The 27,620-nt window shown below is 41.6% G+C and overlaps 1 protein-coding gene across 4 annotated transcripts in view; it reads right to left on the bottom strand.

The window, feature by feature from the left end:
- Window positions 1–8,767, bottom strand: part of tln1 (talin 1) — a 268,749-nt gene extending 259,982 nt beyond the window's left edge. For 3 of the 4 annotated variants that reach the window (XM_060820768.1, XM_060820686.1, XM_060820997.1), the window contains exon 1: window positions 8,605–8,767. The gene's annotated coding sequence lies outside the window, so the exon portion shown is untranslated. Of the gene's footprint in view, window positions 1–8,061; window positions 8,081–8,604 lie in introns of those variants that run through there. The other variant, XM_060820916.1, reaches the window with a different exon arrangement.
- Between the last annotated feature and the right edge of the window lie 18,853 nt (window positions 8,768–27,620).

Below are 27,620 nucleotides of genomic sequence, written 5' to 3'. Positions count from 1 at the left end.
GGAGTTGTAGTCAATGAGTAGGAGCCTGATTTAGGTATCCTTGTTATCCTGTTGTTCCATGGAGGAGTGTAGGGCCAGGGAGAGATTTCAGCTTGCGGAAGAGAGAGGTTGAAAGTGCTAGGTGAATACCTCTGCCAGCTGGTCTACACAGGATCTAAGTGCATGGCTGGGGTCTCTGTCTGGACCCATACTTTTTCTGAGGTTGACTCTCAGGAAAACCAATCTGACATCTACAGTGGTGAAGGAGAGAACATGTGCATCCGGGTTGTTGGGGTAGGTGACACCACGCTGCTGGCAGTTTGCTCAAACAGAGCAAAGAAAGCATTGAGCACATCAGGGAGGGATGTGTCTTTATCCGCTCTCTTGTTCGGTTTCATTTTGTATTCCATTATGTTTTCACTTGTGTGATGAACATAGGAACGTAGAAACAGGAGTAGAACATTCAGTCCCTCAAGGCTATTCCCCCATTCAGTGAGATCATGGTTAATCGGAGGTCATTGGTCTCTACCCCTTATGATTAGATTAGATTACTTACAGTGTGGAAACAGGCCCTTCGGCCCAACAAGTCCACACCGACCCGCCTAAGCGCAACACACCCATACCCCTACATTTACCCCTTACCTAACACTACGGGTAATTTAGCATGGCCAATTCACCTGACCTGCACATCTTTAGACTGTGGGAGGAAATCGGAGCACCCGGAGGAAACCCACGCAGACACGGGGAGAACATGCAAACTCCACACAGTCAGTCGCCTGAGGCGGGAATTGAACCCGGGTCTCAGGCGCTGTGAAGCAGCAGTGCTAACCACTGTGCCACCGTGCCACCCACTTAATACTATAACTAATCAAAAATTTCTCAGACTTAAATCTAACAACCAACCTACCATCAATTGCTGTTTGTGGAAGAGCGTTCTAAACGTATGCATGTCTGCTGAAGTGCTCCCTCTCTGGAATGGCCTGACCTTAATTTTTAAGGCTATGCCCCCAGTACTAGAATCCACAAACAATGGGAAGAGTTTATGTTTACCTACTTTGTTTTTTCTATTAAATATCTTGAAGAGTTCAATTAGATCACCCCTCAAACTTCTAAGCTCAAGAGAAAACAGATCAAGTTTATATAATTTATCCTCAGACATTAGCCCCTTGAAGTTCAGGTATCAGTCATGTAACCTACATTTTACAACCCTGCCTGACCCCCCCTGTCCCAAGGCCAATATATCATTCCTAAGATGTGGTGTCCCGATCTGTACAGACCTGTATAGGCTAGGGTTCTGTATAGTTACAGCATAACTTCTGCATTCTTATATTCCAGTCTTCTAGACAGAAAGGTCAATATTCTATGAGCTTTATTTTCTTTATCCGCTTGTGACATTTTAAAGGTCTATGCACTGGAACTCCCAGTTTCTCTTTGGATTCTACTATGTCCACTGTATTTAACTTCATATCATCTGGAAAGAACCCTGATCTGTTCTTTTTTAGTCCAAAATGTATAATCTCACGCTTGCTTACATTGAAATCTGCCACAGCTTTGCTCATTGACTTAGCCTAATAGGTTAAAAAGGGAAATTGATAGACTACCTACAATGCTGCCTAACTTTATTTCATCAGCAAATATGGGTACATGACTTACAATGCCATTAGGAGGAAGTGAGAACTGCAGATGCTAGAGAGTCAGTAGAAAACCATGGCATTGGAAAAGCACAGCAACCGAGGAGCCAGAGAGTCAATGTTCCTGATTAAGGGCCTTTTTCTATGCTGTACATCTTTATGACTAAGATTGTAACACTGCTGCCTGAAGACCAGAAGCTGCGTATCAGGTTTTACATTTTTGTCAATTACATTATTTCAGAGTGGATACACTGGAGGCATTGCGGAGTCCATTATCAGCAGCTTGCTGCAGCCATTATCTCCAAACTAAAATGATTGCAAAAGAGCAAACCGACTGAGGACACCAAACTGACCGATTAAGTTGACACATTCAGCACACTTCTTGACAGATACAAGACTCAAACAACATAGCAGGCATTAGAAAAGGCCAGTTTCCACCTTTGCTGCCTCACAACATTTCCTTGTCATCTGTTAGCAGTATAAAAATCACCAACTTGAGATCCTGAAGTAGGCTAACTCAATCAACATACACTTGCTGCTAAGTCAATGACAGCCACACAGGTTCAACTACATTAATTTATGGACAACTGCCTTATTCGCAAAGACTTCTTGTACAGTGAACTAGCCACCTGGTTAAAAGCTCCTGCATATCCACACCTTCTACGAACAAGCTTTAATGCGTCAGATATTGACCCTAATATTGGAAGACAGAAATTGATCTAGTCCCCCTGGATGCTGACTGTTTGAAAACCATTGGAACAGATAAGCAGATGCATGATTTAGAACAGAAGGCTCCAGAAACTTCCCAGAGGGTTAAAGGCATTAGAACTACACCTTTGTGTATTCGTGCTTGAGACTGAAACTGTGTCAACTTTCAAAATTAGATTGGATGTTTTGATCAGAAAAATAAGGAGTTGAATGAGATGGGTAAATGCGATTAAAACTATTTGTTCACATGAAGAATAAACATTAACACAATGTAATTAAGCCACACATGCTGTATATTTTTATATGTTATCACAAACCATTTTATGATACAATTTTATTTTTCTAGCAGTCTTTAGTGAGACAAATGCTTTGAAAGTCCATAAATTATATCTGTATTCCTTTTATCAAAAGGTTTTCGAATAATTACTACATTTGTCAAACAGAATTCCACACCATTTGTCCTTAACAGGTCCAGGCATTTTTCAATTATTAATTTTTATCTTAGACTATCTCCTTAATTCCTTCCAATTTGTAACTTTTATAACAAAGGAAACCTTTAAAAACTGAGTTAAAAATCACAACACTAGATTATAATCCAACAGGTTTATTTAGAAGCACTAGCTTTTGAAGGACTTCGAAGTCAAGTATTTCCAAATAAACCAGTTGGACTATAACCTGGTGTTGTGCGATTTTTAACTTTGTCCACCACAGTCCAACACCGGCATCTCCAAATCAAAGAAAACTGAGGTCATCTGCATTGCAGCTACCAACATAAGTGAATGTTTATCAATTGCAACAGGAACATAGGCTTCTGTAGTTTCATCTTTTGTATTCCATATAAATAGAAAATACCAATATGAAACAGTTACTGTCTTATACATCACTGCCTTGAAAATCTAATCTGGACAAAAAGGGGCTAAAAAAAAACCTCAAAAAGTCACAGAACGTCAGCCTATGGGATAGACCTTGTCCCAATACTCTCAATACAATATTAGAAGCTTGGGTATTTCTTGTAAATTTGTATTTATTTCTTAGCTTGGCTTGCTTCAAACTGAAGGCCTGGAAGTTTGGAAAGAGGCGTTTTCAAGTTCCATCATTAGTGGATAATTTCTTAAATAAGAACACCAAGGTGTGCAAATGGGGACTAATGGTATTATCACTAAACTATTAATCCAGAAACTCAGCTAATGTTCTGGTGCTCAGGGTTTGAATTCCTCAATGGCAGATGGTGGAATTTGAATTTAAAATTGATGACCATGAAAACATTGCCAACTGTCAGAAAAACCCATCTGGCTCACTAAAGTCCTTATTGAAATGAAACTGCAGATGCTGGAATCCGAAGTGGACGGGCAAGAGACTGGAAGAACACAGCTAGCCGGGCAGCATCAGTTGGTGGAGAAGTCGATGTTTCGGTTGTAACCTTTCTTCAGGAAGAGTCTGGCCTATATTTTACTCCAGATCCACAACTATTTGGTTAACTCTCTACTGCCCTATGAAATGGCTTAGTAAGCCATTCAGTTTTGCCAATTACTACAAAGTTTCAACAACCAAAAAAAAAGACCGACCACCTACGTACTGGAAAAAGCAGAAACAGCCTTGTTACAGAGTCAGAGATTTACAACATGGAAACAAACCCTACGGTCCAACACATCCATGCCGACCAGATATCCCAACCCAATTTAGTCCCACCTGCCAGCACCCGGCCCATATCCCTCCAAACTCTTCCGATCCATAAACCCACCTAAATGTCTTTTAAATGTTGCAATTGTCAACTTTGCAACGTCTTCCTTGTTAAGGTCTGGGGGCAAGTGACAAAATTGGGAGAATTGTCTCAGACTAATTCAGCAACAGCCATACAGAATCATATCTACAGACAATGTAAGTATGACAAACACCACCATTACAAACCCTGGATATGTCCTGTCTCACTACTAGGACAGACCCAGCAGAGGTGATAGAATGTGGCATAAAGTCATAAGGGAGTTGTCCTGAATGCCCTCAACAGAGAGTCTGGATCCCACAAAGTCTCATGGCATCAAGTCAAATATGAGCAAGCAAATCTGCTGATTACCACATATCATCCTCCTTCAGCTGATGAATTGATACTCCATGTTGAGCAACACTTGGAGGAAGCACTGCAAATCAAAATGCTTCAGAATATATTCTACATGGGGGATTTCAATGTTCACCACCAAGTGTGGTTTGGCAGTAGCTCTACTGATTGATCTGTTTCAGTCCTAAAGGACGTAGTTGCTAGACTAGTTCTGCAGCAGTTGGTGAGGGAATCAACAAAGAGAAAAATATGCTTGATCTCATACCTACCAATCTGCCAACTGCAGATCCATTTGTCTATGACAGTATCAGTAAGAGTAGCCACCGCACACAGCCCTTGTGGAGATAAAATGGTGTCTTCACATTGAGAATAACCTCCACCATGTTATGTGGCATCATTACTGTAGTGAATGGGACAGACTTTGAACAAATCTAGCAATCAAGACTGGGCATCCACAATGCATTGTGAGCCACCAAAGAATTGTACTCCAGCACAATCTGCAGCCTCATGGCCTGGCATATCCACCACTCAATCATTACCAGCAAGCCAGGGGATCTACACTGGTTCAAAGATGAGTCAAGAAGGACATGCCAGGAGTAGCTCCAGGCACACCACAAAGTGTGGTGTCAATCTGTCAACCAAAACAGGACTAATTGAATAGGTGAAAGTGAGCACTACAGATCTGGAGATTGGAGTCAAGATTAGAGTGGTACTGGAAACACACAGGTCAGGTAGCGTCCAAAGAGCAGGAAAATCGATGTTTTGGGCAGGAGCCCATCAGCAAGAATCATCAGGACTACTTGCTGCTTATGCCGTTTGGCATTCAAGTCATAGAGATAAGCAATCACACAACCAACAGATCAGATCTAAGCTCCGCAGTCCTATGATATCCTATCATGAATGGTGGTGGACAATTAAGCAACTCACTGGGGAAGCAGCTCTACAAATATTCCCATCCTCAATGAAGGAAGAGCCCAGCACATCAGTGCAAAAGATAAGACTAAAGCATTCATAGCAATCCTCAGCCAGAAGTGCCACATCAATAATCCATCTCAGCCTCCTGTGGTAGTATGCAGGACTACTGATGTCTGTTCAGCCAAATCGATTCACTCCACACGATATCAATAAATGGTTTAAGACACTGGACAATGCAAAGACCACAGGCCCAGACAACATTCTGGCAATAGTACAGAGGATTTGTGCTCCAGAACTTGCTACTACCTTAGCCAAGCTGTTCCAGTGTAGTTATACAACACTGGCATCTACCCAACGTGAAAAACTATCCAAGTATGTTCTGTATGTAAAAAGTAGGACAAATCCAACCAGGCAAATTACTGCCAATCACTCTACTCTCCATCAGTAAAGTGATGGAAGGTGTCATCAACAATGCCAGCCAGCAGCACCTGCTCAGCAATAATCTGGTTAGTGAAGCCCAGGTTCTACCAGAGCCACTCAGCTCACCTCACTACAGCCTTGGTTCAAACATGGACAAAACAGCTGAATTCCAGAGGTACGATGGGTTTGACAGCCCTTGACATCAAGGCAGGATTCAACCAAGTGTAGCATCAAGGAGCCCTAGCAAAACTGAAATCAATAGGTACCATGGGTAAAACACTCCATTGGCTGGAGTCACACCAGGCACATAGGAAGATGGTAGTGGTTGATAGAGGTAAGTCATCACAACTCCAGGACGTTTCTGCAAGAGTTCCTCAGTGTAGTGTTCTAGGCCTAAGCATCTTTCACTGCTTCGATGACCTTCTCTCCTTCATAAAGTCAAAAAAGTGGGGATATTCGCCAATGATTGCACAATGTTCAGCACCATTTATACAACTCTGACTCTGAAGCAGTCCATGCAACATAATCACAATAGCTACAAGAGCAGGCTAGAAATAGTCTAGCAAGTAACTCACCTTCTGATGCCCCAAACCCTGTCCATCATCTACAAGGCACAAGTCAGGAATGCGATGGAATACTCCCACTAGCTACAACAACACTCAAAGCTTGACACCATCCAAAACAAAGCAAAGCAGTCTGCTTGAATGGCACCACATCAACAAACATCCACATCCTCCACCACCAACCCTCAGCAGCAGTGTGTACTATCTACAAGATGCACAGCAAAAATTCACAAAAGACTCTGACAAAGCACCTTCAGAACACACGACCACTTCCATCTCAAATGACAAGGGCAGCAAATACATGGGAACACCACCACCTACGAGTTCCCCTCTAAGTCATTCACCATGTTGACATGGAAAAAGATTGCCATTCCTTCATTGTCACTGGAATCCCCTCCTTAACAACATTATGGGCCAACCTACAGCAGATGGATTGCAGCAGTTCAAGGCAGCAACTCACCACCAGCTTTTTAAGGCGACCAGCAATAGGCAACAAATGCTGACCAGCGCTAACTACGTATTTGCAGTTAAATGTTTTATCTATAATTTCTGATCAATAATCTGATTTATTTATTGGCTTGTTATTAACTCCAATAATTTTCAAAGTTTTGCCCCACTTTGCCAATGCCAGTAATTCATGGGATCAAATTTGTGATATCTATCTTCACTTAAATTCATTTGCAGTTACAATCCATTATACCAGTTGAGAGTTAGATAAGAAAGGATGGGAAATGCATTGCCACAAATGTAAGCATTCAGCATCACAATACAACCCAGTAAATAAAAGCTATGTAAATGAACTAATTTGCAGTCATTACCCAATCCGTAATGGACTAGCATGGACATGTTACATTCTTTCAAAAACTGTACAAAAGTGCAACATTAAATTTCATTACAACAGCCAAGTTCAAATGCAAAACAAGATTACCACCCGCTGTACCAATAAAGTTCCCACAACTGTTTTTAAAATGTAATAAATTCCTACAATTCTAGCATAGAATTCTTTGGATTAACAATTAAAACAAAGCAAATTGCCATTCTGCATATTCAAATATAAAAACAAACTGTTAATACTCTATCTCCTGTAGAGACATATTTTACATTGTTGCAGAAGCATTACATAATTGCACTTTTTATCATGGCCCTATACATCAAGCTTCCCAACATTAATCTTACACGAGAGATTCCAAACAGAACATAAAAATCAGAGGAAACCTCACCACAGGTCACAAACAAGGGGAGATTTGGCAGACCTGGCAACGTTGTCAGCTGTGCAGCCTTTTAGCCAGGGCTGCAATTTAGATGCAAAATTAAACATGCTTTACAGGAAGATTTGCACAAGAATAATCAGTAACTATGTTCCTTTACACATTCCTTTTTAATTCATTTTGACATATTGGTCACAGGACAAAGTACAATATTAAGAAGGGTTTTCCAAAACACTTTTTCACCATTTGGAATAAAAAATTATTATCTTTTCCTCCGACGGAAAATTAAGTTAGACTAACATGCATTTAAATAAACCACATGCAGACATTCGCAGAGAAAGAGGATCCCAATTCGTGATAATTTCCAGCGTCAAAAAGTATGAGATAATGGCCTTGGTCTGGACTACAGTAGACCATCAACATTCGTTTTCGATTTTTATTTTACAAAATATATTGTTTAATCTTTGGGAAGGAAGAAGGGTGTAAAGGTTTCCTGAAGCTGAAGAATGTCTCCTTCAGTTACACCACCTACCTCAGCACACCCTTCAATTTAACCCATTTTGTAAAAACATTTTTAAACTCACCCCGCAGGCTACAAAGAACTGAAAGAGATAAATGTCATCAAATTTGATCACTAGTAGTAACCACCTACATGTCCCAGGAAGAATCCAACAAAATATACAACTTGCTTTTCTTTACAGGTTTTGTTCTAAACCAAAATCAAATGAATTACTTCGGAAAGAGGCAAGACTTTTGAACGGATTGTCTTTTCTTTTCAGCCCCAGTCCTTCCCCTTTAACGGAACCAATCGCTTTCCTGGACCCAGTGAAGGGGTTTCCGGGTGTGACGGCTTCTGAAGTTTCAGCACAGACAAGAGAGTTGATGACAGCAAGGTAACGGCTGCAGGAAGCAAGGAAGGAGGAGGGAGAGGCGATTCCGGCCGCCCCGACCCGACCTCCACCAGCCCCAGTAAGGAAACGGGGAGCGATCAAGAAGGCGAACGAGTGCCTTAAAGCGAATGCTTTCAGTCGGCACATCCCCATCCCGCATCCTCCCCGCTTCTCTCTCTCCTGTTGCTCCAGGAAGGATACTATTACTGCATTTGGACAAAGTACCAACTGACTTACCCCTCCCCAACTCTTGTCAATCGGTCCCTTTTTCCCAGGCTGGCTCCAAGTTTCTCCACGAGTTGTTCTCCTCACTTACTCACTCCCAGCTCATGTTGCTGCCCAGAGGCTGCTGCAGGGAGGGGAAAGGAAGCCGGGAACCGTGCGCGCGAATGCCCCGCCTTCCCAGGCCAGCGTCACGCGGCGGGCGGAACACCAGTCCTTTGTGATGTCAGCGCTGCCGCCGTTCGGCCCCAACCCGGCCGATTTGTCAATGAGTTCAGCCTCCCGCCACGGAGTGAGCAGCCTGCAACTTTGTTGCAAAACGTTACAGTGCCCTGCCCATTTGGCAACTATGTTTCTGTGTCAAGCTGCAGCATTCACCTCGCATTTTGGAAAACTTTGTATCCGCAGTTGCTGCGGTCCCATTCGGACGTGGGTCGACACACTGTCTTCGCCATGATAACTTCTGCAACGCGGTGACATTGTTGAAATTGCTAGGACTGCAGAATAAAAGTTTGCGGAATAATGTGGACCGACCCTTTTAATCCAAATTGCTGCTAAGAGTGTTTTTTAAACGAAGATCATTGTAATTTTTTTCTTCATGAACAGCGAAACGTTCGTAATTGTGGAATAATTGTACTTGCTTCTCGGAACCACTTTGTATAAAGATCATTTAGCTCTTTGGGATAACAATAAATCCGCAGCTTGGATACTTCACATTTAATCTGATATTTCTCAACTACATCTACCACAGCCTTCTTCCTTCATTTTACAAAGGAGGGACAGTTTCTTAACTCTTTCCTGAATATCCGTTGTGTACAATCAGCTAACCCACCCTTTGCCACGTATTATCACCTCCTGGGCACAAATTGGAGCCGAAAGCGCTTACTTCCATGTTAAGCAGAGGTAGTTGAAAGATTTCCAATACCCTGGTTCTGCTAGAGATGAGTCGAATTTAAATTTTATAATTAGGCTACCTGCTTCATACTTTTCCTGTGTTTCATTTTGTCCAGTAGGATTTCCATTGAACTCGGGAACCGCAAGTAAAGAAAGGCAAGACTGACCTAATGGAATAATTCCTTTTCAGCACTGCTCGGGGTCTAAGAAAAAGAACAGTATCCTAACCCATCAAAAACCTGTAAACCACCGTAAAATTAGAATCCATAATAAGCCGACCCATTCGCTCTCCCACCATTAGACTCCTCCCTCACGTGTTTCCCCCACTGACAAAGTCAGTATCCAACATTCTCCTTATGCTAGATGCCTTCTCAATACCAGCTCCTCTTCCGATATTAAATCGATAGGTGCAGTGCTGACTGAACTGTAGCCAGCTATCGTTTCAAGCACAATTTGTTTCTAGAAAATCACCTCTTGTCAGATTCAGCAGGAGTTGTGTTAAAACCTAATTCCAGGTCTTCCTACAATTAAAATGCCTTTCCTTCATCCGTCCGTGCAACACTCCCTTCCTAATATTACATTCTAGTTTCCAGTCTTTTGTCAAGTTGGTTTAACACACTTTAGCATCATTAAATAACTTACCCGGTTTCAAGGCAACTATTTCTAATGTATGATTACTCTGACTTTATAATGTCTTTCTGTTGTTTCTCTTTGAACTTGGACTAGTGGGAATGAGAGATCAAAAATTACAATTATACAGCAAATCCATTCTTCAAATTACATAGTTGAAATTAGATTAAACTGTATATATGGAATTGCCTGGCATTTGTGTGGCATGAATGTTACTTGCCACTTGTCAATCCAAACTTGGTTATTCCACATATTGCTGATAATTGATTGATTCAGATTTAAGAACATCACAGAAAAAGACCAAGTATTGGTATGATAATTATAAGAAAAACATGCTGTAACTATATATATTATGTATACACTGCAAAATTATTAATAAAAACAAAAATTGCTGGAGAAACCCAGCATTCTGGCAGGTAGAATCACAGAGTCATCCAGCATAGAAACAGATCCATCAACCCATCTCGTCCATAATGACCACATTTCCCAAACTGAACTAGTCCCATATGTTTGTATTTGGCCCATATCTTCTAAGTCTTATGAGCCTATCCAAATGTCTTTTTCATGGTGTAACTCTACCTGCATCTACCACTTCCTCTGGCAGTTTATTCCACATACAAACCACACTGTGTGAAAAATGTGCTTCCAGGTCCCTTTTAAATCTTTCTTCTCACCTTAAAATTATGCCTTCTAGTTTTGAACTCTCCACCCTGAAGAAGCTATCTTTGCTATTCATCTTATCTCTGCCCTTCATGATTTTATAAGCCATACCCATCAACCTGCTATGCTCCAGGGAAAAAAAACTTCCAGATTATTCGGCCTCCCCTTACAACTAAAACCCTCAATTCTTTTCTACATCCTTTCCAATACAATAATATCCTTCCTATAGCAGGGGAACTAGAACTGTACACAGTACCCCAAAAGTGGCTTCACTAATGCCTTGTATAACAACACATAATGTTCCAACTCCCATACTCAATACTCTGAACAATGAAGGTAAGCATGCCAAATGCTTTCTTCATCATTTTGTCTACCTATGATCCAACTTTCAAGTGACTATGTACCTGAACCCATAAGTATTTCTGTTCGACAACACTCCCCAGGACCCTACTATTAACGGTGTAAGACTGCCCTTGTTTGTCATATCAAAGCACGTAGCTTGCATTTATTTAAACTCTATCTGCTACTTATTGGCCCATTGGCCAAGGTGATCATGAGCTCATTGCACTCTTGGATGACTTTTTTCACTTTCCACAATGCCACCAATTTTGGTGTAATCCACAAACTTTCTAACCATGCTTCTTATATTCTCATCCAAAAAGAAAACAGAGTTGATGTTTTGAATCTAGTGACCCTTTTTCAGAAGCAAAATTATTATTTGATTTATGATTCTGAAGCTTAATGTTCTGAAATTAGTATGTTTTTATTTTGTTTCTGAGAGGACTTCAGAAAATATCTTTACATATTTAAAATTATAAAAGGAACCAATATGGTGAATGTGAAGAAAACTATTTCCACTTGTGGTTGCAAGGTGGAAACAGGAAGTTAAGGTGGGAGGAGTTCCTGTTATAGGTAAACACTAACACATCATCTAGGTTTAATGGCACTTTACTTTGTCATATATATAACTATGCAATCTGAAGAATGGATTTGCTATACAATTATAATATTTGATCTCTCATTCCTCTGGTCCAAGCTCAAAGAGAAGCAACAGCAAAAGAAAACATTACAAAGTCAGAGCAGTCAGAGATTGGAAATGGTTGCTTTGAAACCAGGTCAGTTTGTTAATGGTGCTTAAGGTGTTTAAACCAACTAGACAAAGGGCAGGAAACTGGATGTAACATTAGGAAGAACTTTTTAAAAATTTGTTTATAGGATGTCATCATCGCTGACTGGCTAGCATTCATTAACTGTCCCTAGTTGCTCTTTAGAAGTCGGTGATAAGCTGCTTTCATGAACCTGCTGGGGGATGACCCACAGTGCCATTAGGGAGGAAATTCTATCATTTTGATAGAGGAACAATGAAGGAACGATGATGTATTTCCAAGTCAAGATGGTGAGTGCTAGGAGGAGAACTTGAAGATGGTGGTGTTCCATGTATTTGCTGCACTTGTTCTTCTAGATGGAAGTGCCATGGATTGGAAGGTGATGTCTGAGGATCTTTGGTGAATTTTTTACATTGCATCTTATAGATGGTACACACTGCTGCTACTGAGCGTTGATGGTGAAGGAAGTGGATGCTCCGGGGCAACACAGTGGCTCAGTGGTTAGCACTGCTGCCTCACAGTGCCAAAGACATGGGTTTGATTCCAGCCTCAGGTCACTGTCTGTGTAGAGTTTGTACATTCTCCCCTTGCCAGCATGGGTTTACTCCAGGTGCTCTGGTTTCATCCCACAAACCAAAGATGTGCAGGTTAGGTAATTGGCCATGGGAAATTGCCCATAATGTTCAGGAATATGTAGGTTAGGTGCATTAGTCAGGGGTTAATACAGGGTAGGGGAATGGGTCTGAGTGGGTTACTCTTCAGAAGGTCAATGTGGACTTGTTGGGCCAAAGGGCCTGTTTCCACACTGTAGGATTCTGTGATTCAATGGTGCCAATCAAGTGGGCTGCTTTGTTCCAGATGGTATCAAGCTTCTTGAGTGTTTTTGGAGCTGCACCCATCCAGACAAATATTTCACCACACTCCTGAATTTTGCCTTAGAGTCATAGAGTCATAGAGATGTACAGCATGGAAACAGATCCTTTGGTCCAACCCATCCACGCTGACCAGACATCCCAACACAATCTAGTCCCACCTGCCACCCCCCAGCCCATATCCCTCCAAACCCTTCCTATTCATATACCCATCCAAATGCCTCTTAAATGTTGCAATTATACCAGCCTCCACCACTTCCTCTGGCAGCTCATTCCATACACATACCACCGTCTGTGTGAAAAAGTTGCCCCTTAGGTCTCTTTTATATCTTTCCCGTCTCACCCTAAATCTATGCCCTCTACTTCTGGATTCCCCGACCCCAGGGAAAAGACTTTGTCTATTTATCCTATCCATGCACCTCATAATTTTGTAAACCTCTATAAGGTCACCCCTCAGCCTCCGACGTTCCAAGGAAAACAGCTCCAGCCTGTTCAGCCTCTCCCTGTAACTCAGATCCACAAACCCTGGCAACATCCTTGTAAATCTTTTCTGATCCCTTTCAAGTTTCACAATATCGTTCCGATAGGAAGGAGACCAGAATTGCACGCAATATTCCAACAGTGGCCTAACCAATGTCCTGTACAGCCGCAACATGACCTCCCAACTCCTGTACTCAGTACTCTGACCAATAAAGGAAAGCATACCAAACGCCTTCTTCACTATTCTATCTACCTCCGATTCTACTTTCAAGGAGCTATGAACCTGCATTCCAAGGTCTCTTTGTTAAGCAACACTCCCTAGGACCTTACCATTAAGTGTATAAGTCTTGCTAAGATTTGCTTTCCCAAAATGCAGCACTTCGCATTTATCTGAATTAAACTTCATCTACCACTTCCCAGTCCATTGGCCCATCTGGTCCAGATCCTATTGTAATCTGAGGTAACCCTCTTCGCCGTCCACTACACCTCCAATTTTGGTGTCATCTGCAAACTTACTAACTGTACCTCTTATGCTCACATCCAAATCATTTATGTAAATAACAAAAAGTAGAGGGCCCAGCACCGATCCTTGTGGCACTCCACTGGTCACAGGCCTCCAGTCTGAAAAACAACCCTCCACCACCACCCTCTGTCTTCTACCTTTGAGCCAGTTCTGTATCCAAATGGCTAGTTCCCCCTGTATTCCATGAGACCTAAACTTGTAGATGATGGACAGGCTGTTGAGAGTCAAGAGATGTGTTACTCAAATCCTGAATAAAATAATGCTTAAGCAGCAAAAATGAAGTCTTTTCATCGGATTGAGCCCAGCATTCCTTCTCATTTTCTGTCTATCTGTGCAGATTCCAGAACTAGATGTCAATGCCATGTTCGGCACTCTGATAGCAATCACCCTGCATAAAACCTTGCAGCAGCTGCATAGACGTGCTGTCACACAATTTAGAGGGAATGTTGATTGAACCTATAGTTCACATCTTGACTGAGGAATATTTTGTCTGTCATTCCCTCCCACCATGTAGCTTCTCAGTGACCAAGACACCTCTAAAGAGGGTCTTCAGCTTCCTTCCCCACTCAGTGCCGTCCCTCAAGGTGATGACCCGTACAGATCAAAATTATGCAATGATATAATTTCAGCAGCTAAAATAATCCGTGAAAAGTTGTAAATTTTGATATCCCAAGTATTTTATCAAAGATATGTGTAAAAATATTCCAAAAGGCATAGAGATTGGCATTTATGCATGAAGTTGATCCACAACCAAAACATACAAAATACAAAAGACAAACCAACTGGAGAAGTAGTAAAAAGACCAAAAGATGCAACATGGATAAGGAACAGATAAGGAAACAAGAAGCAACATAGTTCAAGATGTAGAACAAGACCAGTTTGTATTAGCAAATAAGATTCAGTGTTACGCAATTTAGATACGTACTAATGTAGTTTGTTAGAGGTTGATGGTCAACTACTTAAAAACTATTACTCTGTTCTCTTCTTCCTGTATCTAATTAATTAACCAATTCACACACTCGTTATGTATCACTACTATTTGTAATAATGATAATTTAGAAGTGAATGTACTGTCATGAAGTTTATGTATGACACAAAAATTGATGGGAAGGCAAGTTGCGAGGATGACACAAATATTCTGTAGAGGGCTGTTCTTGAGATTTCTGAAGAGTTACATTTTGATTTTCAAGGATTATTATTTTGGTTGTCAGGGCTCATTTTTCATTTTCCTGCCTCGTAAAGCTTCCATCTCCCACAGCATCGCTGTGCCCCTGACTTCACTCCCTTTTCTGACGTGACAGTATGTGAGTGATTTTTAAAAATGCAGGAACAAAACCACCTGAGATTGGAGGAGTGGTTCTTCACAGAATTTCTCACCCCCATGAGTGGGGCAACTTTCTGCTGATGATTGAATTTTTCAGGGTGGTTTAAGGACAAATTTGCTCCATGTGTTTTGAATATGATGGGTAAAGTTTAAGACACAGTATTCAGAGAAAAGAAAGGCTTCTGGAGAAATTTGAGTTAATTAGGGAAACCAGCACTTATTTGTAAAAGGCAGATTATGGTTGACTGACTAAATTGCTTCTTTTTGTTGAAGGAACATAGAAAGCTTATGAATTAAATGCAAAGGACGTTGTCTTCATGAATTTTAAGGGAGCATTTTGTAAAAGACCACATAAAAAGGCTGGTTTGATAAACAAGAAGTCATGGAATAGAGTTGGTGGCCAATCGGGAAAAACTTTTAGAGGACAGCAAGGTGTCATCAGACTGGAGAATGGTAGACAGAAGTGCTCCCTACAGGTGAATACAAAAACCACAGTTTTGTTTTACTATGTATAGTGAGACATAGAGAACAAAAGAAAGGATGTAATAGTGACCTTACAGAACTCCATAAACTTCTATCAAGAATAGACAGGTTAATAGACAGGTAGGCAGGAAGGATGCTTCTGATGACCAGGGAGTCCAGAACTCAGAGTCACAGTCCAAGGATACAAAGTAGGCCATTGAGGACTGAGGTAAGGAGAAATCTCTTCAGCCGGAGAGTGGTGAGCCTGTGGAATTCTCTGTTACAGAAAACAATTGACACCAATACATTGGATGTTTTCAAGAATTAGTTAAATATGGTTATTCGGGCTAAAGCAATTAAGGAGTATAGAGAGAAATGGGGTACTGAGTTGAATAATCAACCACAATCACATTGAATGATCCAGGGGCCAAATGGCCTAATCTTGCTGCTATGTTTTACCTTTCCATGTTCAATTTAAATGGATCCCTAGTTCAGCCTCAGCAGGAGTATTCAGTTTTCTTCCCTTCTGCAGGTCACACTTAGGGAAAGATGTGAAGATATTAGAAAATGTGCAGGCAAGATTCACAAGAATGGTTCTAGGGATGAGAAACTTCAGTTGTGTAGATTAATAGGAAAAATTGGGACCGATTTCCTGGTTGAATAAAATATTAAGTTGACTTGGTGGAGGTGTTCCAAATCATGAGACAAATCTGAGCAGAGTAGATAGGAGGTGATGATCACATAGATGAAGGATTGAGAACAGATAGGCACAGATTTAAGTTAATTGACGAACAAAGCATAAGGAAAAGCTTTTTCACACAGCGAATGGTTGGAATCTGAAAAGCACTACCAGAGTATAGTGGAGGCAGATTCAATTCAGGCATTCAAGAGAGAATTGCATTATTATCCAATTAGTACAATTGGTGATCTGCTCCTTCACAGAGCCAGCATATCTCTATCCACTTAAAATATGCTTCTGAAATTCAATGCTGAACCTCTGGCTGCACTGTCAACTATTATTTTTTAAGATGCAGCAATGAAACTGTGTGCTTATGGAAACATATCCAGCTCATGGACTGAACCAGGCTACGCCTCTGGGTATCTGCTCGCTGTCATAGCACACTTACTCTGAACCAGTCTGAGTTTCTGGTCAATGGTAACCCCTAGGATGTTGACAGCCATTGAATATCAAGGGGCAGTGGTTAGATTGCCAGTTAATTGGAGATAGCCATTGCATTGTATTTGTGTAGCATGAATGTTACTTGCTACCTGTCAGCCTGGGCCTGCAATATTGTCCAGGTCTTGTTGAACATGGACTGCTTTAGTATCTGAGGAGTTGTGAATGGTGTGGAACATTGTGCACTCATCAGTGGATATCCCCACTTCTGACTTTATGATGGAGCAAAGGTCATTGATGAAGCAGCTGCACATGTTTGTGGTTAGGACACTACCCTGAAGAACTCCTCAGAGATGTCCTGGAGTTGAGATGACTGACCTCCAATAACCACAACTATCTTCCTATATGCCAGGTATGCCTCTAACCAGTGGAGAATTTCCCATCGATTCCAAATGATTCCCGTTTAGCTAGAGCTCCTTGATGCCAAACTCTGTTGATTGTGGCCTTGATGTCAAGTGCTGCCACTTTCACCTCACCTCTGGAATTCAGCTCTTTTTTTGTCCATTTTGTACATGGCTATATTGCGGTCAAGAGCTGAGTGGCCCTGATGAAACCCAAACCAGGCATCACTGAGCAGGTTATTACTGAGCAGGTGCTGCTGGATAGTATTGTTGATGACACCTTCCATCACTTTACTGACAATCTAGGATACAATGCTGCAGTGGTAATTGCCAGGTTGGAGTTGTCCTGCCTTTTGTGTACAGAAGATATCTGGGCAGGTAGTTACCCGTGTTGTAACTGTACTGGAACAGCTTGGCTAGGAGAACAGCAAGTTCTGGAGCAGAAGTTTTCAGCACTATTGCACGAGACTTTGCACTTTGAGTTGTTGAAGACTAGTATCTGTGATGCTGGGGACCTATGGAGGAGGTTGAGATGGATTATCCATTCAACATTGCTGGCTGAAGGTTGTTGCGAATGCTTCATCCTTATATTTTACATTGATGTGCTGGGCTCTTTGATCATTGAACATGGAGATACTTGTGGAACCTCCTCCTCCTGTGAGTTGTTTAATTGTCCACCACCATTCATGACTGGAGGTGGCAGGACTGCAGAGCTCAGATCTGATCCGTTGGTTGTGGGATCATTTAGCTCTGTCACTTGCTGCCCTTCTGCACTCACCATTGAATTACGGTTGATTACCTGGCTTGATGATAATGATTGAGTAGGGGATAGGCAGGCCCATGAGGTTGCACATTGTTTCAGAGTGCTGCCACTGCTATTGATGGCCCTCTGTGCCTCTTGGAAGCAAAGTCTTGATTTGCTAATTCAAAATCTGTCCCATTTATCACAGTAATAGAGCCATCTAACAAGATGGAGATTATTCTCAATGTGAAGGCGGGACTTCATCTCCACAAAGACTGTGCAGTGGTCACTGTTACTGACACTGTCATGGACAGATGTATCTGCTGCAGACAGGTTAGTAAGGATGAGTCAATGGAAATTGGAGGAAAACTCTCCACTGTTTAGAGTCATTATTCAAGCACATAGGAAGATGATTGTGGTCAGTCATCTCAGCACCAGGACATCTCAGTAGGAATTCCTCAAAGTAGTGATAAAGCCCAATTATCTTCAGCTGTTTCATCAATTACCTCCCCTCCATCATAAGGTTAGAAGTGGGAATATTTGCTAAATATTGCACAATGTTCAGCACCATTTGCGACTTTTCAGATAACTGAAGCAGTCCACGTTCAAATGCAACAAGATGCAGTCAATACCCAGGCCTGTGCTGACAACTGGCAAGCGACATTCATGCCACAAAAGTTCCAGGCTATGACCATCACCAATAAGAGACAATCTAATACCACTCCTTGGCATTCAATGTTGTTACTATCACTGAATATCCCACTAACAACACCCCGGCTGATAGCATTGACCAGAAACTCAACTGAACTCTCCATATAAATACAGTGTCTACAAGAGCAGGTCAGAGGCTAGGAATACTGTGGCAAGTAACTCACCTCCTGACTCCTCAAAGTCTGTCGATCATCTACAAGGCACAAGTCAGGAATATGACAGAATACTCCCCACTTATCTGGATGGATGCAGCTTGATCAACACTCAAGAAGCTTGACATCATCCAGGGCAAAGCAGCTCAGTTGAATGGCAACACATCCATACACACAACCAACAGCACTTAGTAGCAGCAGTACATATGTCTCTCAGATGCACTGCAGAAATTCACCAAAGATTCTTAGAGTATCTTCCAAACCCATGACTACTTCCATTGAAAAGGACAAGGGCAGCAGACATATGGGAACAACAACACCTGCAAGTCCCCCTCTAAGCCACACACCACCTTGATTTGAAAAAAAACTGTCATTGGATCAAAATCCTGAAATTCCCTCCCTCAGGGCACAAGGACTGCGGTAGTTCAAGAAGTTAAAAGTCACACAATACCAGGTTATAGTCCAACAGGTTTATTTATAAGTAAAGGAGCTGTGCTCCAAAGCTTGTATTTTCAAATAAACCTGTTGGACTATAACCTAGTGTTGTGTGACTTTTAACTTTGTCCACCTCAGTCCAACACCAGACCATCACAACATGGTTCAAGAAGGTAGCTCACCACCATCTTCTGAAGAGTAACTAGGTATGAGCAATAAATGCTGGCCAGCCAGCAATGCCTAAGTCCTACAGATGATTAGTAAGGTCAAGTCTGTTTTTTCCTCTTATTGTTTCCTTGCCTGGACTGCAGAGAGTCCAGCAGCTCTGTCCTTTAGGACCCAAGCAGCTTGATCAGTAGTGCTGCTCCTGAGCCACTTTTGGTGGTGGACATTGAAATCCCCTACTGACTACATCCTGTGTGCTTACTGCCCCCAAGTAATTGCTCCAAATGTGGCTCAACATGAAGGAGTATTGATTCATTCTTAAGGAGGATGGAACATGGTAATCAGCAAGAGGTTTCCTTGCTCCTATCTGACTTGATGCCATGAGACTTCATGGGATCCAGAATCAATGTTGAGGACTCCCAGGGTAACACCCTCCCGACTTTGTGCCACTATGATGCCACCTCTGCTAGGTCTGTCTGCTGATGGGACAGGACATATCCAGGGATGGTGATGATGTTTGTGATATTGTCTGCAAGGTATGATTCCATGAATATGACTGTGTCAGGCTGTTGCTGAACTAGTCTATGAGCCAGATGTCCCAATTTTTGCACTTGACTTAAGATGTTAATAAGGAGGACTTTGCAGGGTCGACAGGGCTTGTGCAGGTTGTCCCGATACATATTAACTTTTTAAAGATAGCATAGGTACAAAAGGGCTGCCAGTGAATTCCAAAATAATTAGTGAGTAATGAATTGTTTTAGGAATGGCATGTGGTAAGGGGAATTCCAAAATCAGACATGACAGATGCCAGATGGAAATGGTAGGTAATTAATGAAGTGAGTTTGGTAAGATACTTTCACTAAAGAGTAACAAGAGGATGGAGTCAAAGATATTTTACCATATTTGAAAAGGTAGCTAGAGTGATTAACTGGCCTAAAGATATATGTTACGGAGTGTTATGACAAATGGGCTATCACCATGTTTGCCAGTTTATCAGAAGAACAATCTATAGAGTATGAAACTGTCAAAGAGGCAGTACTTAATGCTTATGAGTTTACACCTGAAGTTTATCCATTAAAATGTAGAGCTAGAAGAAAGAAACTTAATAAATAATTTTTGAATTTGCAATGAAGAAACAAATGCTATGGGATCAGTGGTTTAAATCTCTCAAGTTACAGAACAAAAAATTAAGAATGTGAAGGAAACTGTGATCATGGAAAAATTTAGGAATAGCATTCCTGCAAATTTAAAAATACTTATTTAGATGAGCATCAAGTATTCAAGATTCAAGAAAGAATCAATTTTGACAGCTACCTATAATACATCAAAGAGACAATTTCGGTAGGTAGACATTCATGTAGAAACCCAAACGGAATTGGCTCTTGTCAGCCATGCGTTTATTGTGAATTATGATTAATGATGATACCGTTGAGCTAAATCTTAGTGGTGAACATCTGTGCTTTAACTTGCAATGGCTTCTCTTCCCACCAGTGCATCATTATCTCTGAAAGATCCCAACGGTCAATTTTTGGATGCCATCTTTTTTCTCATCTACACACATTCTCCTTGCCTTTCAGCAATACCATCTGGACAAACCTTTTAGATTCCACTTGTAACCAAATAAAACATTATTTACCTCATCACTATCTTCCTCAACCCCTGATCATTTCTGATTTATCACACTACTTGTCCGATATCTAATGTCATATGAAAATTTTCAACCAATTAAGCAAAGGGGAGACTGAAGCAATTGTCTTTGATTGCAACTACCAGCATTGTTCATTAGCCAGTTACTCCATTCCTCTCCCAGTCAAATTTTTAAGAAACAGACTATTTGCAACTTTGACATTTGATCCCAGATGAACTTCTGAGAACATAACTATTCATTGTCACCAGTTACTTGCACCCCCATAACACTGCTTCATTCATTTCCTGCATCAACTAGTCTGCAATTGAAATGATCGTCCATATCTTTTCAACTTCTGGAATTAGACCATAATATGTAGAAACAGAAGTAGGCAATTTAGGCCAACAAATCTGCTCTGTCATTCAATGAGATCTTGGCTGATCTGATAATCCTCAAATCCAATTTCCTGCCTTTTTGCCACAATCCTTAATTCCCTTATTGATTAAAAATCTGTTTATTGCAGCCATGAATATACTCAATGACCCATGCTCAAAGATATCCACAGATTCATTGTCCTTTGAGAGAAGAAATTCCTCCTCATTTCTGTCCTAAATGAAATTCTGAGATGATGCCCTCTGGACTTAGATCTCCCACAAGGGGGAGCAATCTCTCTGCATCCACTCTGTCAAGTTCCATAAGAATTTTGCATGTTTCAATAAGGTCACCTCTCATTCTTTTGTGTTCAATAAGTACAAGGCCAACCTACTCAACCTCTTCTTATAAGACAATCCCTCCATACCTGTTAACAACCTAGTGAACCTCCCCTGAACTGTCTTCAATGCCTTAATATTCCATTAAATAAAATAAACTAAAACTGTTCTGAAGGAATGACTTGGAGGTGTCAGGTTTGGACTGGCGTGTACAAAGTTAAAAAAAACACACAACACCAGGTTATAGTCCAACAGGTTTATTTGGAAGCACAAGCTTTCAGAGCACTACTCCTTCACCAGGTGGTTATGGTGTATAAGATCGTAAGACACAGAATTTATAGCAAAGGTTTACAATGTGATGTAACTGAAATTATATAGTGAAAAAGATCTGCATTGTTCTTAAGTCTCTCATATTTTAGCATGACCATGTTGCTTTCAGTTCTTTCATATGTAAATCCCAAAGGTTTTTTAAAGTTACATTCTCAGCTGAACTTTAACAATAGGTGCCATATTGACCCAGATAATGCATTGTAGATGTGAGGTGCCCTGTGTGAGGCTGTCTGTGCTCCAATGTTCAGACTGATTCTATTTCTAAAAAAAGGGATCTTACATGGATTCATGCAGTGTTTGATCAAAATAAAATGTAATTCTGCAAGTACGAATTCAGCCCACAAACGTATGTGTGTGTGTGTATGTCTGAGTGTGAGTGTAAAGGGGTATAAGTCTGTGTGAGGGTGCGTATGTGAGTGTGAGTGTGGGTGTGTGTGTGAGCATGTAAGAGTGAGCTTGTGTCTGTATGAGTGTGTGTGTGTGTGTGTGTGTGTTTAGTACATTAGGGTTACCTGTAGTATGACATGAACCCAAGGTCCCGGTTGAGTCCATCCCCATGGGTCTGCCTTGGAGGGTGGTCACATTAAGGTCCGAGGTCGAATGTCCTGGACTGCTGAAATGTTCTCTGACAGGGAAGGGTTACTCTTGTCTGTTGATTGTTATGCGGTCTCCATTCATCTGTTGCCGTAGCCTCTACTCAGTCTTGTCAATGTACCATGCCTCAGGGCATCCTTGCCTGCTGCGTATGATATAGACAATGTTGATCAAGTCGCATAAGTACCTGCTACATACATAGTGGGAGGTATCCCCACATGTAATGGTGGTATCCGTGTCAACACTCTGACACGTCTTGTAGTGTCTACCATGACAAGTTTGTATGGTGTTGTCCTGAAAGCCGTGCAGTTTGCCGGCCCGTTTTGAAGGAAGGTCACTAGACCCGAAACATTAACTCTGCTTTCTATCCACAGATGCTGCAAGACCTGCTGCATTTTTGCAGCAATTTCTGATTTTGTTTCTGATTTCCAGCATCCATAGTTTTTTGTTTTTTTGTATTTTTTTAATTCAAACTGTTCGCCATATTCCAACTGTGGTCTGACTAGTACTTTTTGTAGTAACAGAAAAATCTTCCTACTTCAATACCCATTCCCTTTGTGATCTAGGCCAATATTCCATTTGGCTTCCATATCATCTGCTGAACTTGGATGCTAATTTTCTGTGATTGAGGGATGATCACTCCTAAATCCTTCTGTTCTGTAGCTTTCTCAATTTAATTTAATAATATTCACCTCCTTTATTCTTCCTGCCAAGGTGCATAACCCCATGTTTCCCCACCTTGCATTCCAACTGTCAAGTTTTTTGCCTACTTGCTTAAGCTATCTATATTGGGGATTCAAGATGGCAGTAACCCATTCAGTCTAAGTCTGCTGAGCTCTGCCCAGGACCCAGACAAAGTGGGGTACCTACCCTCCCCTCACTTTTTAAACTACTAAAAATAGCTTTTCCCCAACAGCTATAGTGTTTTTGTACCAAACTTGCCCCCCCGCAGTAACAGATGCGTCCGCAGCCACCCCGGGGGACTTACCTGCAGAGGTGAGCCTGATCTTGGAGTTTGTCAAGCTCTGAGAGAAGATCGACGTGTCGATTGAAGAGACGTGGTCCAGATTGGTGTCGATCTCAGTCATACTGCAGAGGCATGACCAAGAGATCGAGAAATTTGAGCAGCGTGTTGGAGGGGCGGAGCAAAGGGTCATGGCCTCCAAGACCGCTGCTGAATCTTCCGTGGGTCATGTCCGGGCTCTGGAATGTCGAGTCCTGGCCTTAGAAGAGCATATCAATGACCTCGAAAATCGAAGTCGTCTGAAGAATATTCGCTTGCTGGGCCTTCCCAAATGGGAGGAAGAAGGCCAGCTCGTTGACTTTTCGGAGCAATGGCTCCCACAACTTCTGAAGCTGGAGTCTGAGTTAGGCCGGGTGTAGGTTAAGCGGGTCCACTGGGTTGCTGTACACAGGCTCGGGTCAGACTCGCACCCCCGCCCGGTCCTAATGTGACTCCAGCACTACAGGGAAAAACAAATGTTGCTGGAGGCCTCCAGAGTTTTGGTGAAGGATCCCCAAGCCGTGGTATACAAGGGATCCAAAATAATGCTGTTCTAGGACTTCTCTCCAGTTGTGGTATGCAAGAGGAAGGCGTTTGACAAGGTAAAGAAGCGCCTGTGGGATTTAAATATTTAATATTCCATGAGATACCCATCAACACTGAGCTTCAGTCATGGAGGGTCTGTGTATAACTTCGAATCTCTAGAAAAAGTAAAAGAATTTTTGGATGCCCTCAAATAGACTGAAGGACTTGAACTATATGGACAATTACTTTATTTTACCCTTTTTTTCCCCTCCTCCTCCCCCTTTCTCTTTTCCATCCTTCTTGGGGGAGGTTCTTTCTCTTAACGCTTATTTATAATTTGCTTGGTTTGTCTATTGTTGGGGGATGTTTTTGAGTTTTCCTTTAATATTTGCAGGGATTGTGATTTTATATATTTCATTTTATGTTGCTGTTTTGTTAAGAATGCCTAGGAAATAATTTGGAAGGGCGGGTTGGTTGCCCACTTTAATTTTTGTATTATAAGACATTGGCATTTGTTTATCTTAGTCTGTAATGCCTGGGTTGAGGGCATGGCTCCAGCTGGGAGGTGTTATGGTGGGATTATTGGATGAAAGGAGTGGTCCCTGTGGACAAAGGGGGAAAGTCTCCTCTTAATTATGTCTTATGTTATTATTTTTTAGGAGTAGTTCTTAGTAGTGTTGATTTAGTTGTTTTAAATTTAAATTGTTTTAAAGTTGCATTTCTAAATTTATGTGAGTTGTTTATGGTCTCTACTCAATGCTTTTTGAGTGGGGTTCTTCCTCCTGGGGGGTCTCAGACTTTCTTGAATGACCATGGCTAGTCATTTGTTTAAATGCTGCAGCTGGAATGTCAAAGGGAGCCACTTGCCAGTTAAAAGGAAAAAGATACCATCAAGTCTTAAGAAAGAGAGGTTGATGTCACCCTTTTACAGGAGACACATCTAATTGATAAGGAGCATTCGATGCTGCAGCAAGGAGGATTTGGTCAGGTGTTCTTTTCATCTTTCAATTTGAAAAGTAGGGGAGTGGCCATTCTTATCTGGAAGAATCTTCCCTTCCAAATGCTAAGCCAGATAAAAGGTGAGTCCAAACAATTTATATTACTTAAAACCCAAATTTATGGAGAGGAGTACGGGATTTAGAATGTATATTGCCCCCCAGCACATCCTTCTAAATTTGTAACAGATGCATTCTCCAAGTTGATGGCTCTTGGGGTGCGTCACATAACTATAGGGGGAGATTTTAATTGCGTTATCAATCCCGAGGTGGACAGGATACCTAAGAGCTCTGCAGGTATATCTCTGAGATCTAGGCAGTTGGCTGATTTGAATAGGGAGTTGAGACTGGTAAATGTGTGGAGGTGTCTTCACCCTGAGGGTAGAAATTTTATTTTTTATTCTAACCCACATAAGTGCCATACCAGAATCGATTTTTTTTGTCCCCTTGACCTTTTTGAATTTGATATTGTCTTGTAAAATAGGGAATATTGTTATTTCTGACCACGCAGCAGTGTTTATGGAGGTCAAGACTAGTGATGACAAGATGGTTTCCTGGCATTGGCATATGGACCCTTTCCTATTGAAGGATAGTAAGATAGTAAGGAATTTAAAACTTTCTGGGACATCAACTCAGGTACAGCCAGTAACCCATCGGTGATATGGGAGATTGCTAAGGTGTATGGGCGTGGCTTGGTCATCTCATATTCTGCAACCCAAAAAGACAACAGGGCGAACAACAGCATCTGCTTGAGGCTCGCCTGAAGGCAGCTGAGACAGCGTATGTTGATAGGCCGTCTATTACTAAATTATAGTGGATTACAGCCCTCAGGGCTACTATGAATACCGCACTTACTCAAACAGCAAAGAGGGAGATACTGTTTGCGAAGCAGAGATTATTTGAGCCGGCGATAAGCCGGGCAGATATGTAGCATACCTTGCCAGAAAGAAAAAGGCTCCCCAATCCATTATATCTATTAGAGAAGGTGCTGGTACTTTGACTTGTGATCCTAAAAAGATCAATGCAACTTTTAGAAAGTTAGATTTGTATAAGTTGGAGGGCTGAGAGGAAAGAGCAAGAAAGATGGAGTCATTTTAAAAAACTGACCCTCTCGGGCTTAACCTTGGAGCAGGTGTCATTTTTGAATGCTCCCCTGACAACCCACGAAGTGCAGAAGGTGGTGAGGCAGCTCCAGAGCAGTAAAGCGCCTGGGCCAGATGGATTTCAGGCCGAGTTCTATAAAGAATGTATCGATGAAGTGGCCAGACCACTTATGGATATGTATAACTATTCATATTGTCAGGGTTGCCTCCCACTCTCTCTGAGAGAAGCAAATATCTCTCTCATACTTAAGAAAGGAAAAGCCCCAGATGACTGTACTTCGTACAAACCTTTATTCTTATTGAATGTGGACTTCAAAATCCTCTCAAAAATGTTGGCATAAAGACTGGAGAGGGTTTTAACATTTATTATAAAAGATGATCAGACGGGGTTTATTAAGGGTCACAGATCTACTAATAATATCAGAAGAGTGTTAAACATGGTACAAGACTACCAGCAAGGAGCAATACCGGGATTAGTCGTCTCCCTAGATGCAGAGAAAGCATTCAACCAGGTGGAATGGCCATGTCTTTTGTATACTACGGAACGGTTTGGTATTGGAGAGGTTTCCATGTATATGTCACTGTTGGATCTCTGGACGGTTGTGGGCATGTTTTGGATATGCTTGTCAAAGGGACCATGGCGAATTTCTGCACTGCATCTTGTAGATCATATACACTGCTGTGTGATGGAAGGAGTGAATATTTGTTGATGTGGTGCCAATCATGGTGTTAACTTTCTTGAGTGTAGTTAGAGATGCGAGAGTGTGGTGCTGGAAAAGCACAGCAGATCAGGTAGTTTCCAAGGAGTAGGAGAGTTGACGCTTTTGCCTAAAACGTCAACTTTCCGCTCCTCGGATGCTGCCCGACCTGCTGTGCTTTTCTAGCACCACACTCTCCACTCTGATCTCCAACATCTGTAGTCCTCACTTTCATGTAGGTTAAGATGCACTGATCCAGGCAAGTGGTGAGTATCACAGAATTATAGAGCAAATGCATGCCATTCAGCCCATTCAGTCTTCACTGTCTCTATTATCTAATCTAGCTTTAATATCTAGTTCAAATACCATGTATTTTCCCCATATCCTTGCACACCATTATTATCCAAAAAACACTGAATGTCCTTTTGAATGAATCAATTGTACCTATGTCCAGCACATTACCAGGTAGTGCATTCCATATCCTACTAATAAAGTTTTTTTTCCTCACATCACCCTTGCTTTGTTTCCAAATCACTTTAAATCCATGCCCGCTTGCTCTTGTTTGTTTCACAAGCAGAACAGCTTATCCCATTACACTGTAATCCATTACACTCCTGTCTTGTGTCTTATGAATGCTTTGGAAAGTCAGGAGGTGAGTTACTTGCTGCAGGATTCCAAACCCCTGACCTGCTTCTGTAGCCAGTGTATGACTAATTCAAGTTGGCAGTGGTTGGCACTGCATGCTCACACAACATCAAGCCATTCAAGAAGG

The sequence above is a fragment of the Hemiscyllium ocellatum genome, chromosome 1 (genome assembly GCF_020745735.1).
Source record: "Hemiscyllium ocellatum isolate sHemOce1 chromosome 1, sHemOce1.pat.X.cur, whole genome shotgun sequence".
In the NCBI taxonomy this organism is placed as follows: domain Eukaryota; kingdom Metazoa; phylum Chordata; class Chondrichthyes; order Orectolobiformes; family Hemiscylliidae; genus Hemiscyllium; species Hemiscyllium ocellatum.
Note: the sequence above shows the minus strand (reverse complement) of the source record. Positions and strands in the feature narration are given on the sequence as shown.